General features: G+C 44.0%; 1 protein-coding gene across 1 annotated transcript in view; it reads right to left on the minus strand.

Moving 5' to 3' along the window:
* Positions 1-11,517, minus strand: part of THRB (thyroid hormone receptor beta) — a 163,420-nt gene extending 151,903 nt beyond the window's left edge. The window contains exon 1 of the mRNA XM_083706033.1: positions 11,147-11,517. The gene's annotated coding sequence lies outside the window, so the exon portion shown is untranslated. The remainder of the gene's footprint in view (positions 1-11,146) is intronic.
* Between the last annotated feature and the right edge of the window lie 1,142 nt (positions 11,518-12,659).

A 12,659-nucleotide genomic window follows, 5' to 3' on the forward strand; every position in this document is an offset into this window, starting at 1 on the left:
TAATTCAGTTGTTGTTAAATCAGTTGTTGTATTACAGGGAACCAGGCAGAGGGCCTTCTCGGTAGTGGCACCCGCCCTGTGGAATGCCCTTCCATCAGATGTCAAGGAAATAAACTATCTGACTTTTAGAAGATATCTGAAGGCAGCCCTGTTTAGGGAAGTTTTTAATGTTTGATGTTGTACAGTGGTACCTCGGGTTAAGTACTTAATTCGTTCCGGAGGTCCGTTCTTAACCTGAAACTGTTCTTAACCTGAAGCACCACTTTAGCTAATGGGGCCTCCCGCTGCTGCCGTGCCGCCAGAGCACAATTTCTGTTCTCATCCTGAAGCAAAGTTCTTAACCCGAGGTAATATTTCTGGGTTAGCGGAGTCTGTAACCTGAAGTGTATGTAACCTAAAGCATATGTAACCCGAGGTACCACTGTATTGTATTTTTAATATTTATGTTGGAAGCCGCCCAGAGTGGCTGGGGAAACCTAGCCAGATATATAATAAATTTATGTTGTTGTTGTTGTTGTTAGAATTTGTATACCTCCATTCATCCGTGTATCTCAGGGCGGTTCACAACACAGAACGACATTATAAAAAACACAAAATATTTAATACAAATACGAACAAAGACGTATACCTATAATTCCTTCTCCCACAACCCACTTGAAAAAGGGCACGTCAATCAGCCCAAGGCCTGCTTGAAGAGAAACGTTTTCGCCGATACTCCTTTCTAAAGCAGAGGTCTAATAATATAACTGCATCGGCAACAGTAAAAATCGTTTCAAAGCTACACAATATTCTCCGCTCTCTCAGCTTGTTTTCACACCTTTCATTACCTCTATCAGTCGGAGTGAAAAAATGAGTCAGCACAGCTGGATACTGGAAGGCTGGTCTTCCCTGTAAAGTTGATGATGCAGCCTGCAACATGTGGGGACTGCAGCTGTATTCGGTCCCTGCCTCTCAGCAGCGGCTGAAGGGTAATGAACTCCCTCTTCCTTCTGAGGGAGTCAAAAGGAAGCTCATTTTTTTCCAGCTCAGCACCAGCCACCAACTACTGCCACAGGTCACATGCCTGTGAACTCTGAACCAGCACTAATTTCTGAAAATTAACTGCTGGTGCTCGATATCTGCCTGTCCTGCGATGAAATTAAGCAGTGACGCTTGCTCTGTTGATCTAGGTGTGGAGGAAAACTCATCACACGTATCAAGCTGGAGGGTATTTTTAACGCCCTTAGAAATCGTCCTGGTGGGAATTTAATATTTAGATTCTACCTATCGAGTTCTCGAAGAGCAGGGGTTTGGAAATTCAAGGAAGATGTCAGAAACACATATGATGTCATTAATGCGTCCAGAATTTCCCGGACAAAAGCCAGGATTTTCACTTTCTGAAATATGGCAACCCAGATCATTAATATCAAATTTATATCAAGGGCCAACCTAAGCAACCCTTGGGTACATTCCTGGTTGTAACTTCAATTTGCTAAGCTTCTTCAGGAAAAGGGGTGGATAATGATGCGATGTAAAGTTTCACTTGTTCCACTGTACTTGGCATCGATTTATTTTATCTTTCTACAGTTGAATTCACATACAGTCAATCCTCGGTTGCCAAACGCCTCTGTTTTGGAACATTTCGGCTCCCAAACGCTGAAAACCTGGAAGTAAGTGTTCCAGTTTCCAAACCCTTTTCGGAAGGCAAACACCCGACGCAGTGTCCGCTTGAGTGCAGGAAGCTCTTGCAGCCAATCAGAAGCTGCGCCTCAGTTGTCGGACATTTTGGAAGCCGAACATGCTTCCGGAACCAATTACGTTCGACAACCAAGGTTTGACTCTACAGTGGTACCTTGGTTTAAGAACAGTCCGGTTTAAGAACAGTTTACAAACTCCACAAAACCAGAAATAGTGTCCCAGTTTGAGAACTTTACGTCGGTTTAAGAACGGAATCTGAACGGTGGAAGGGCACCGGTGGCGGGAGGCCTCATTAGGGAAAGCGCGCCTCGGTTTAAGAATGGTTTTGGTTTAAGAACAGACTTCCAGAACGGATTAAGTTCATAAACTTAGGTACCACTGTATTGCCTTAATTACTCTAATTATCAGTTACATTCCCCAAGAGCAGCTTGGAATAATTAAAACCACAAGTTCATAATAAAATAAAATACAAAGCAAGCAGTATAAGACAAAAATGGAGACAGGCTCGGCAGACAAAAATAAGAATCGACAGATAAAACATGAACCACCCAGCAAGGCCGAAGCCTGTCAGAATAAAGGAGCGCTGGTCTTGAAACTGAGGGTGGCAAGAAGGCAAATAACCCAGGATGTGTTATTTGGGAAACTAATAATGTGTTTTGTGGGGTAACTCAGCCAGATGGGCGGGGTATAAATAATAAATTATTATTATTATTATTATTATTATTATTATTATTATTATTATTATTATTATTTGACAGATGTGCTTGATGCCTGCCTGATGGTTTAGACCACAGCGCCACCCGCATCCCTATAGTATAGGAATACTATTTGGTGTTAGTGTATGCATGTGAGCTAAATGTGGGAATAGTAAGAACGTGGTAAGAATTTATTTGTGTGCCTGTATGCATGAGAGAGGGGGAGGGGGAATTGTAACGAACACTGTAATTGTTACAAATAAACAAACAAATAAATAAAATACATCTGCGAATTTTTGTGCATCTGTTCTTGGAAATCTACATTTACCCCCTTCAGCAATAAGCATTTAAAAAGTAATCATAGTGGACTTCAGAGGCAATCACCTTCATATGTTTTCAATGTCTGAAGGAAACAGTTTATACAAGCCTAAGTGCGCATACTTAAACATTCTCTCAAGGGTTACGTGCAGACAAACGGAAAACAAAATTTGGAGCAGCACGAAGCATAACTCATTATGTAAAGTTATGAGCTACAGTTTGTTACATGTTTGATTACCCAAGACTTTTTATAATAAACACATTTATTTTTATTTTTAGCTTGCATCACTGGCAAATATGGTAGCCTGCAAGATTTACTATGTGGCCTGGAGCCTGAATGCACTGCAGTGGTGTTTATTTCAATGTCTACACAAGAGAAGTGGAAAATGGAACATGTACATTGGCTTTTAAGGAGGGCTCTCTGGGGAAGACCAAATAGGAAAGCTCTGCAAAAGAGTGTTCCAAGTACTAATTTTAAGAAAGCAAATCTCTGTCTGCTTTTCACAGGAGCATACAGTCTTCTTCAGTCTATTTCAGATTGCGTACTAGGAGACTCTGCCATCGCTTTAAAAATGACCAGGGGTTTGTCAATATGAAGATGTGCAATTTTGGACAAGCTTACCTAAAATACAGCTACCTATAGTTCCTTGTAATATACAGCTTCAGGGGACAACTGCGTAAGTCTCAGGATGGATAAAAATCAATGATTTTTTTTAAAAAAAAAACGGGATTTTTATTTTAATTGGATTTTTTTATTTTAATTGGATTTTTAAAATAAAATGCTTTTGGAGGAAAAAATCATTCTCAAGATCGTTTTCTATTTAAGTTACATTTTGTCCAAAGGCTATTCATCAGGAAATAAGGATTTGTTTTAAGTTTTCAATGTGTGCTGAAACTCAGTCTAAGATTTGTTTTAAAAAATTGTTTAACCACATGCATATGCTATAATGTTTTTGTTTTAGTTAAATAAATTGTTTAAATTGTTACTAAGGAAATGATTGTTTTTCTCCTTCCAATAAAGTACAGCAGAAAAGTCCAAATAGAAACAGTTAACTTCACAATAATTTCATAATTATCTGTCTATGTATTTCTGATAATATAACCAAATCAGTAATTTCTGCTATAACTGTAAAAACTACTCTGGAAATTCATTATTCCAAAAATGAAACCTTCCTCTGGTTGTAAATATTAAGATGATACCAGCAAGAATGAGTTTTTCTGTAAAAAAACAAAATGTTTTAAATCAAGTCTTACTGACTAGTGATTGAAATTGTGATTGAAATCGATTTGATTTAAGTCAAATCCACCCTAGTAAGTCTAGAGTAAGAGTGAGGACTCTCAAACCTTGGGAGGCACAAATGTAGGCATAGACAAATTCAGCACTCCAGATGTTTTGGGACTCCCATCATCCCTAGCTAACAGGACCAATGGTCAGGGATGATGGGAGTTATAGTCCCAAAACAACTGAAGGGCCGAGTTTGCCTATGCCTGCCCTAGTGCAACTCTCAAGACCTTGCTATATTGTCCATCTAACTACACCCCTCTCCCCAGGCTCTACTTCAACACCCTCCATGGGTATTTTTCCCTTCCTGGAATTGGGACAACGCCTATTGCTTGTCTCGATGGAGACAGGTGTAGAAACCTCTCGACTTTTGCGTGGCTGAAAATTTCCTCTGCCCACTTTTGCCTCAGACCACTCCTTCCATGGGCATGAAGTCCCCAAAAAGGTGGGCCATGATGGAACGCAGCCCTCAGGCTGAAGTGCGGTCCCCCATCACCCTATCATACACTAGTTTTTTCATGGCGTGAAACCAGAGGCTGAAAAACATTGGCCTACCTAATTTTGTTTTCAAATAAGGCCTCTGTCACCCAAAACAGAGTAGAAGAAAATTAAGCTTGGTATCTCAAATGTTGTTAGATGGGCCTTTAAAAATAAATTGCCAGTACCAATAAGAGTGGGGGAAGGGAGAATCTTGCCTAAAGCTATGTGGCGAGGTCAGATAATGGGTAGTGAAGTCCAGTGGCCACAGCATAGGAGCAGATGAGCACAATTTTGTCCCTGATGGGCTGAATGAGTGGCCTTGGCCAAGGTACAGTCTCTCTGCCTCAATTTTCTACCTCGCGTATTTGAAAACAACATGGAACGACCACTGAGGAGGGTGGGTACCTGTGAAAATTAATAAAATCAAACCAGTATGTAAATAACTCAATATATAAAGATTAGCATTTGTCACTGTGATCAGTAGACCTTGAGATGGTGTGCCTGGAGTTATACTAACTAAACAATGCAAAACATAGCAATTTGGGCAGAATTAGGCACTTTTCAGTAAACAACTCTTATCTTGATTTTCCCATGCAGCAACGTAGCTAAGTAATATTATTGTTATTTGTGTAAGATCATGTAAGAGCTGGTGTGGTAGCATTTACAAACTGAGGAACTTTGCCTGCTTAGACCAGGGATCAATTCCCCATTCAGTCAATAAAAACACTATACATCCTATTATTGCCATCCCATTACAAATCATGAGGAAAACTTCCAGTACGTGCAACTCAGATAAAATGCTCATTTGCATCATACCTCTACAAAATATCAGAAACAAGAAGCTGGGGCTTCCAGTGTTAAGAAATATCTGCAACCCACAAAGTTCCTTGTCCTTTGCCATCTTTTCTAGCCTCTACTACATCTCCACTCGCTGAGGCCAATGTCTTGTGTGTTCATTCCTTTTCTCTGTAAACCACTAAAATGTTCAAAGTTTGCAATCCCATCTCCTTCCCCCAATGGAATCAACATAACACAACATCAGTATCTTTTGATTCAGCCAGTGAAGAATGCAAAGTGGTGAGGATGTCCACATGGGGAGGGGAGCTAGCAAGAAATATTTGATGTCAACCATGATGCATGAAGTTCACATCAACACACATTAAATGACAGCTGCTAAATACAAGCTACTCCGGAATATGCCCATAAGAATCAATGGAACAGTTAAGGAATAAATAGACTGCAGCCTAAAAGGACAAAACAAAGTTGGAGATGATGATCTCCGGCCAGATACTAGTGGAAAGGCCATCATACCACAAAAACCATGACTGAAACTGGCTCTCAGTAACTCTGACCAAGTAGACTCCAAATGCTGCACAAACTATGGAGACTCAACTATATTTTCCCCAACATCTTTCCCAGACTGTATTTGAGGAGGCTTCTTGCCAGGAAGTTGACAGCCTGATCTCCAAAATCTTCTAACCACAGGATCAGACCTACCCTGAGGAATCTTGTTTTGCTGTGGTCCATTAAATACTTGCTTTGTGGCTAAATAAAAGACACAGTGTCTGATGTTGCCAGTCAGACACCTTTAAGTCCCAAGTAAACGGTTTAAAAAGTGTGTTTAACACACTGTATATTATCACAGTCATTTCCTCTTCCTGGTATCGGTTCTGAACCCAACATGTCTGACTTTAAGACCATGCCTTGATCAGTGAAACCACCCCAATGACTACGGATGAAATTACAACATCTTTTTACATAGAATTTATATACCAATAAAAGAACTGTTAGCAGTATCTTTTATTTTAATACACACCCACATACACATCCCGAAGGAATGATGGAGAATGTTCAATGTTATCTTTGTGGGCTATTGGGAGACCCACACTGGAATTTGAGCATAAATAAATCCAGTTTAAACGATAAACAAAGCTGCCCCCCAACATATATTGGCATATATTTGCTTAACTCATCATGATCTGATCATCTAAATCATTGGTTCCCAATTAGGTAAGTATGTGGGCCCCCTGTTTTTACAAAAGCAACGGTTTCACTGCAAGATACTCAGAAAGGCACATCTCCCCTTCGGACTCCACCTCATTAAAGTCATTGTTTCATCGCAAGGAACTATAGTTTTTTGAGTTAGGGATTTCTTAGTGACAGCACCCACCGCAAGTGACATTACTCTGGGGGAAATCATAACAATTAAAGTGGTATAAAGCTGATATAAGTATAGTAACATCAATATATCCAAAGATATACCAGTGGGGCTTATTGCGAGCTCAAAATGATAGGCCTTATCAACATTGCAAGCATTATACTATATTTACTCGAATCTAATGCTCACCATTTTGGGACAAATTAAGTTGCAAAAATTAAGGTACGCATTAGATTCAATGGCACATTTACATTCACTAACAAATACTTTTTTTGGTTTCAAGGTTCTGAAAAATTAGGTGCGCATTAGATTCGATGGCACATTAGACTCAAGTCAATACGGTATCAGTTTTATACCACTTTAACTGTCATGGTTTTTCCCCAAGGAACCCTGAAAATGGTGGTTTGGTGAGCATGCTAAGATTCTTCTCAAAATTCCTAGCCATTCTAAGTTTGCAGTGTAGGTATTCAGATGAAGGAAATGTTTGCTACTAAAGCCAATAACATTTATACATTAAAAGGGTGGAAATTACACCCCACCTTTCCCTTCCAAAACTAGTTGGTCAAAGCAGTTAACATGGGAAAAACAAACAGAAAAATAAGCTGTCATTAAAATGATTAGCATAATCAACCGAAAACAAAAGCAGCATCAAAAATGGTCCAGAAAGCCAAAGTTAAGAGTAGATAAATTAGATTAAACTTTGCAACAACAGACAGAATCAAAGGTTTGCTTAAAGAGAAATGTCTTCAAACACCAGCTGAATACAACTAGGGGAAGATAATTGGGGAGAAGATTCCTAACCACTAGACCAGCTGGCTAGAGGGACTGAGGACTGTGTTGAGGTGCCTGCTCACCAGCAGAGAAGAGTTCCACCGGCAGGGTGAACACCTCCACCACAGAGAGCCCCGCTGTACTGTACCCACAAAAAGTTAATGTAGGCTTAGCTCAAGAGCTGCCTGTGCTTCCTGTTGACCAGAGCTGGTGTCAGACCCAGGAACGTGGTGTTCCATTGCTGGAGTTGGGACAGATGTAGCCTCCAATCTGCTGGTTCCGTGGTTTCATCATTCTCCCTGATCAGAGCTAGCATAATCCTGCCCCCCACTGAAACCAATGGTGAAAACCTGGAGGAAGGGAAGGTTCAGGAGTGAAGCAATGTGTCTCTCCACCTCCTCCCCTAGCTAGCACAAATACTGGGCTCATCTTATGTTCTTCTGCAACCAGGATGTTCAAAGTGGAGGAAGACCCACCAACTTGCACCAATCAGCCCCACTTAAGAATTTACTCTATGCTTTTGGAACACTGCCATGGGGGGCGGGGGGAGGATTTTCGTACACCGCCACCAACGATGCCTCCAAAGGCAGTGGCATGTTCAGGAAGGATGAAGCAGTAAATTTTAAAGGCCAGGTGGATCCACACAGGAGAAACAGGAAGCCCTTCAGGACACCTGGTCCAAGCTGGTTCAGGCCTTAATAACCAGTGACGTACTGGCCAGGGAAGAAAGTGTCCTTGAGCCTGTCTCAAGTCCTTTCCCTCACCCCTGAATTACTCACCGGCTGCACAGCATATCTGAGAAAGGAGTGCCTTTCGAGAAGAGTCCCTTGCTTCTTAGAAAGCAAGCAGCAGCTAGAGAGATCTTATCAGGAGAATGATTCATCGCAGACGGCCCAACTTCTGCAGCCACCAACAAGAAAAGCATCGGATGGTGACTGTCATTAACTTGGTATTGCTACGGCTTCTGTGCTATTTGTAATCAAGAGTCAGAACAAGGATGGGGAAAGTGTGGCCCTCCAAACACTGCCACACTACAGGTCCATCTTCCCTGAGCATTCTGTTGGGGCTGATGGAAGTTGAGGTTCCTCAGTCTCTGGTGGGACCATAGGTTACCCATCCTTGGGCAGGCTACTCCCAAACTGAATTAATTTTGGCCAGCAGCTATCTCTTCATCTAACCCAGGGTGGTCCAACCTTCCATACCAAGCAGGCCGCAATAGTACTTCGACACAGAACCTGTGGCCAGCCCACTGCCTTGTTGCATGGCATGAGGTTGTGAGGCCAAAATTTAACACACACTGCCAGCCCTCGCTGCCCTGCCAAGGAGCTAAGGATGTGTGAGGCTCTGTGGTGGTCATGTGGGGTGGTAAAAGCTTTCTGGGAAATGATATATAATGAGCTGGAAAAAATGTTTAAGATAGCTTTTGTTAAAACCAGAGGCTTTTTGGTTAGGCATTATAGGTGTGGAGCTACCAGAAGAAAATAAACAACTGTTTATGTAGGCAGCAACAGCAGCAAGGATGCTTCTTGCCCAGAAATGGAAAGAAGAAGAAGAAGTACAGACCGGAGAAGAGTGGCAGAACAAGGTGATGGAATATGCAGAAATGGCAAGACTGACGGGAAAGATCAGAAATCAGGAAGACCAAGTATTCTTAAAGGACTGGAACAACTTTCTAGCATATTTGAGAGACCACTGTAAACAGCTGAAATCATTGGCAGGAATACGACACTTGTAAAGTAACATGGATTTTGAATACTATGATTATATAATAGATAGATTACAATAAAAGATGCAGGAATAAAACTTAGAATTTGAACCCACAGAGGGAAGGAAGGAAGATCTCAAGGTTCAAAAGAATCCTCTTTTTAATGTTTGAAAATGTTATGTATATGGTGTACAACCTTTATGTAAAACTAATAAATATTTATTTTTTTTAAAAAAAGTTGAATAAATTATACCAGCACTGACTAGGTTTTCAGAAGGAGGCTACAGGCCTAACTAGGACCCTGTCCAAGCCTCACGCCTCCTTCCCAAAGCCCAGCACCTCACTTACCTGGCTTTGGGAAGGCAGCACAAGGGCTGTGGAGGTGGGCATCAAATGTTGCTGAGGGCCACCAAAAAAAGGCCTTGAGGGCTGTGTGCATGTTGGACCGACCATGATACCCTATCTCGCTGTTTTCTCTTGAGACTGGAATATTTATTTCTTCCGTTTATATCCCGTCTTTCCTCATAAGAGCACAAGGCAATGTGGAGTGTTCCCCCTCCCCTCCAATATCTTAACAACAACCCTCCGAGGTAGTTTAGACTGAGAGAAAATGACGGCGCCAACCTCACCCAATGAGCTTCATGGCTGAAGAGGTTCCTCCGCCCCCCCCCCCCATACAGTGCCATACTGGTTCTTTATTACTATGTTGGCTATCCTGGGCTGAAGGAAGGGGGGGGATAAATGTAACGGTTTATTTTATTGATATTCATAAGCTGCCCCTGGGGGGGGGGACCTTGTCAAAAAGTGAGATATAAACATTCATAACTAATAATAAATAAACTGTGAACATTTCTGAGTCTGCTTTTCCCTAAGACGCACTTTTTAAACTGAAGAGTTTTTTTCTGTTTTTGTCTTGTATTTTTATGCTGCGAACTGCCATCAGATCTATGGATGAAGGGTGCTAAAGAAATATAATAAATAAAAATAAATAAATAAATATTACTAATAATAGATTAGGGTTTCCCCCTACTCTTTTTTTAAAACTAGCGCAAACTTTTTTTTTTTTTAAGTACAGCGTTTCTCCTTGTTTATTTGGCACTGCTGCAAAAATAAATCTTGCAAAGGGATGCCTTTTCCAAAGGAGGCAATTCTGAAGCGCTGCAACTGACAAGCAGCGAAAGGGAAAAGGGAGCCACCCACCTTCCGCAGGGAGGCGTCTCTCCCGCACCCACCACCCCAAGCCGCTCGGCAGGCAGGCAGGCAGGCAGGGGCAGCGCAGCCGGGGTCCCCGCACTCCAGCCCGCGTCTCCGCGCGCCTCTCCCGCCAGGATCCGCGCTCACACAACTTACTCATCATGGAAACTTCCACCCGCTCCGTGCATCGCGCCCGCACCAACTATGCCAGAGACCTTTCTTTTAAAAAACACATATTTTTGTCAACAACTGAGCATACGCCGCGCGGAGCCATCAAGCCCTTAATAATAATAATAAAACGAGGAGGAGGGAGGGAAATGTATTTTTAATTGCAAAAAATAAATAATCCAAAAGCCCTGTGATGAAATATTCTGCTCCATCCAACGAACGCCAGTCTGGAAAACCCCGTTCGGCTGCTTGAAGGGGGGGGGTCGGATTTAAACGCAGACACATATACATATATATATATATGTACACACACATTCTGCAGCTACCCCCCCCAATCTTTCCAATGATAAAAACTAAAATGCAGAGAGATCGAGGCTCCCCTTCCTCGGTAAACAATCGCAAGGCGTTGCGTGGGAAGCGCGACCGCGGAAAACCTTCGGGGAAAGGGGGAAAAAAGACAACAGCACAACCCACCCGGGCGAGAGCGATGCGCTTCAGACGATCGAAGCCAAGCGGGTGCTAAAAATACCCAACATCTGGCAGCGCGGCCAAGTCCAGCTGTGAACTCCTGCCCCAGAAGTCCGGGTCAGGAGGGGATCCGTCGCGTGGATCCCCCCCCCCCCCACTCCTCCTCAAACAACAACTCCGGATTGCCTTGCTAAAAGAAAAAAGGGGGGAAAGCCCGGGCACTCACTCACCGCGAGCAAATCCGTCGCGGGTCTCCTCTCGCCTGCGCGTCCTGCCCCGGCTGGGGCTCCTGCCCGTCCAGGGCGCGCTGCTGCTGACGCCGCCGCCGCCGATGGGGGAAGTCCTGCCGCCTCCTCGGCCCTGGGCTCCTTCTCCTCCTCCTTCGCCTTCTTCTTCTTCTCCCCACCTGAGTCCGCCCCAGCCCCACTGCCTTCCCCAGCCGGTTTGTCTGTCTCGGCGCTGGTGACCTGGTTTCCCCCTCTCTCCACGCGCCCCACCGGGAGCCGGAGGCGCGGCGGCGAGGAGGAGGAGGAGGAGGACTCAGCTCCCGTCCGCCCGCCCCACGATCGCCTCGCCGGGGGTGGGGAGGCAGGCGACGCCCGCGCGCAACGGGGGGAAACGGGCGCAGCCAGCCAGGCGCGCAGGGCGCAGCCAGCCAAGCGCGCGTCACGCGTGGATCTGCCCCTGGGGACGCGCAGCAGGCCAGTCCGCGGGGAAACCGGCCTCTTGGGCTAAGCCAGGTCTGCCCACCTTTAGGAGCGGGGAGAATCGGCACCCCCGGGGGTCATCTAGACCAACCCCCGGTGGCTTAACCAATCGCAAACGGGCGGCTTTAGTTGCTGCGCCAGGAGCCCCGGCGCGGGTCCGGCTGCCCTCACTTCTCTGGGGCTGTGTGCTTCGTATCTGCCCCCCTGGCTGGCAAAGGAAGGCGGGAGGAGATGGCTTTCCCAGGGAAGGAAGCCGGCCCAGGAATCCTGGAGGGATCCTGGGCTTGAGATCTCACCACCACCACCACCCAGTGCCAGACTGGGCCAAGGCGAGGCTTCCCATGTGGCGCTGCTGGCGCAGCACTTCCGCAACTCTCCCAAGGGAACCTGGGCCGCTCTCCAGAGGGAAGGTTTATACTGTATTGCGCTTTTTAAAAATGTATTTAATGCAATAAGACGAATCTCCCACGCACGCCCCGGGAAATTTGGGAGGGGTGGGGCAGGGTGGGGCAAGAGCTTAGATGCAGGTCCTTATCTATTTCTTATTACGGGATTTTTAGCAAACGACAAAAAATAATCTGCCGGCAAAGTAGATCGCACCTATGACATAAGCGGCTCCCAGAAATTTCGCAGGAAACCAGTTTTTATAAAGATGAAGGGAGCACAATCTGCACAGACACCCATATATGCTAATTTTACGTTCTTCAGCTTTGTCAGAGATATTTTTTTTATTTTTAACTGATTTTATAAATCAAGGAACATTTTAAACGCACTGGAAAACTGCAGTAATTTAGCAATTATTTCTTTCAATGGTTAAAAAGCACTTCAGGTTTAGAACTGAGTTTTAAAAATACTTTCCTGTTTAAAAGTGATTCTGATCTTTTTCTTGGTGTTGCAGATTTTTAAATAAACAAACAAACAAACTACCAGCTGAAATAGCAGTTAAATTGCTCTGGTCCTGATTTCCTAAATATTCTGTGATAGTTGACAACACCCTTCATCATTCTGGTGCCTGCCAGCTGCTGCTAGACTCCAA

This window comes from Podarcis gaigeae (genome assembly GCF_964106915.1).
Source record: "Podarcis gaigeae genome assembly, chromosome: 12".
Taxonomy (NCBI): domain Eukaryota; kingdom Metazoa; phylum Chordata; class Lepidosauria; order Squamata; family Lacertidae; genus Podarcis; species Podarcis gaigeae.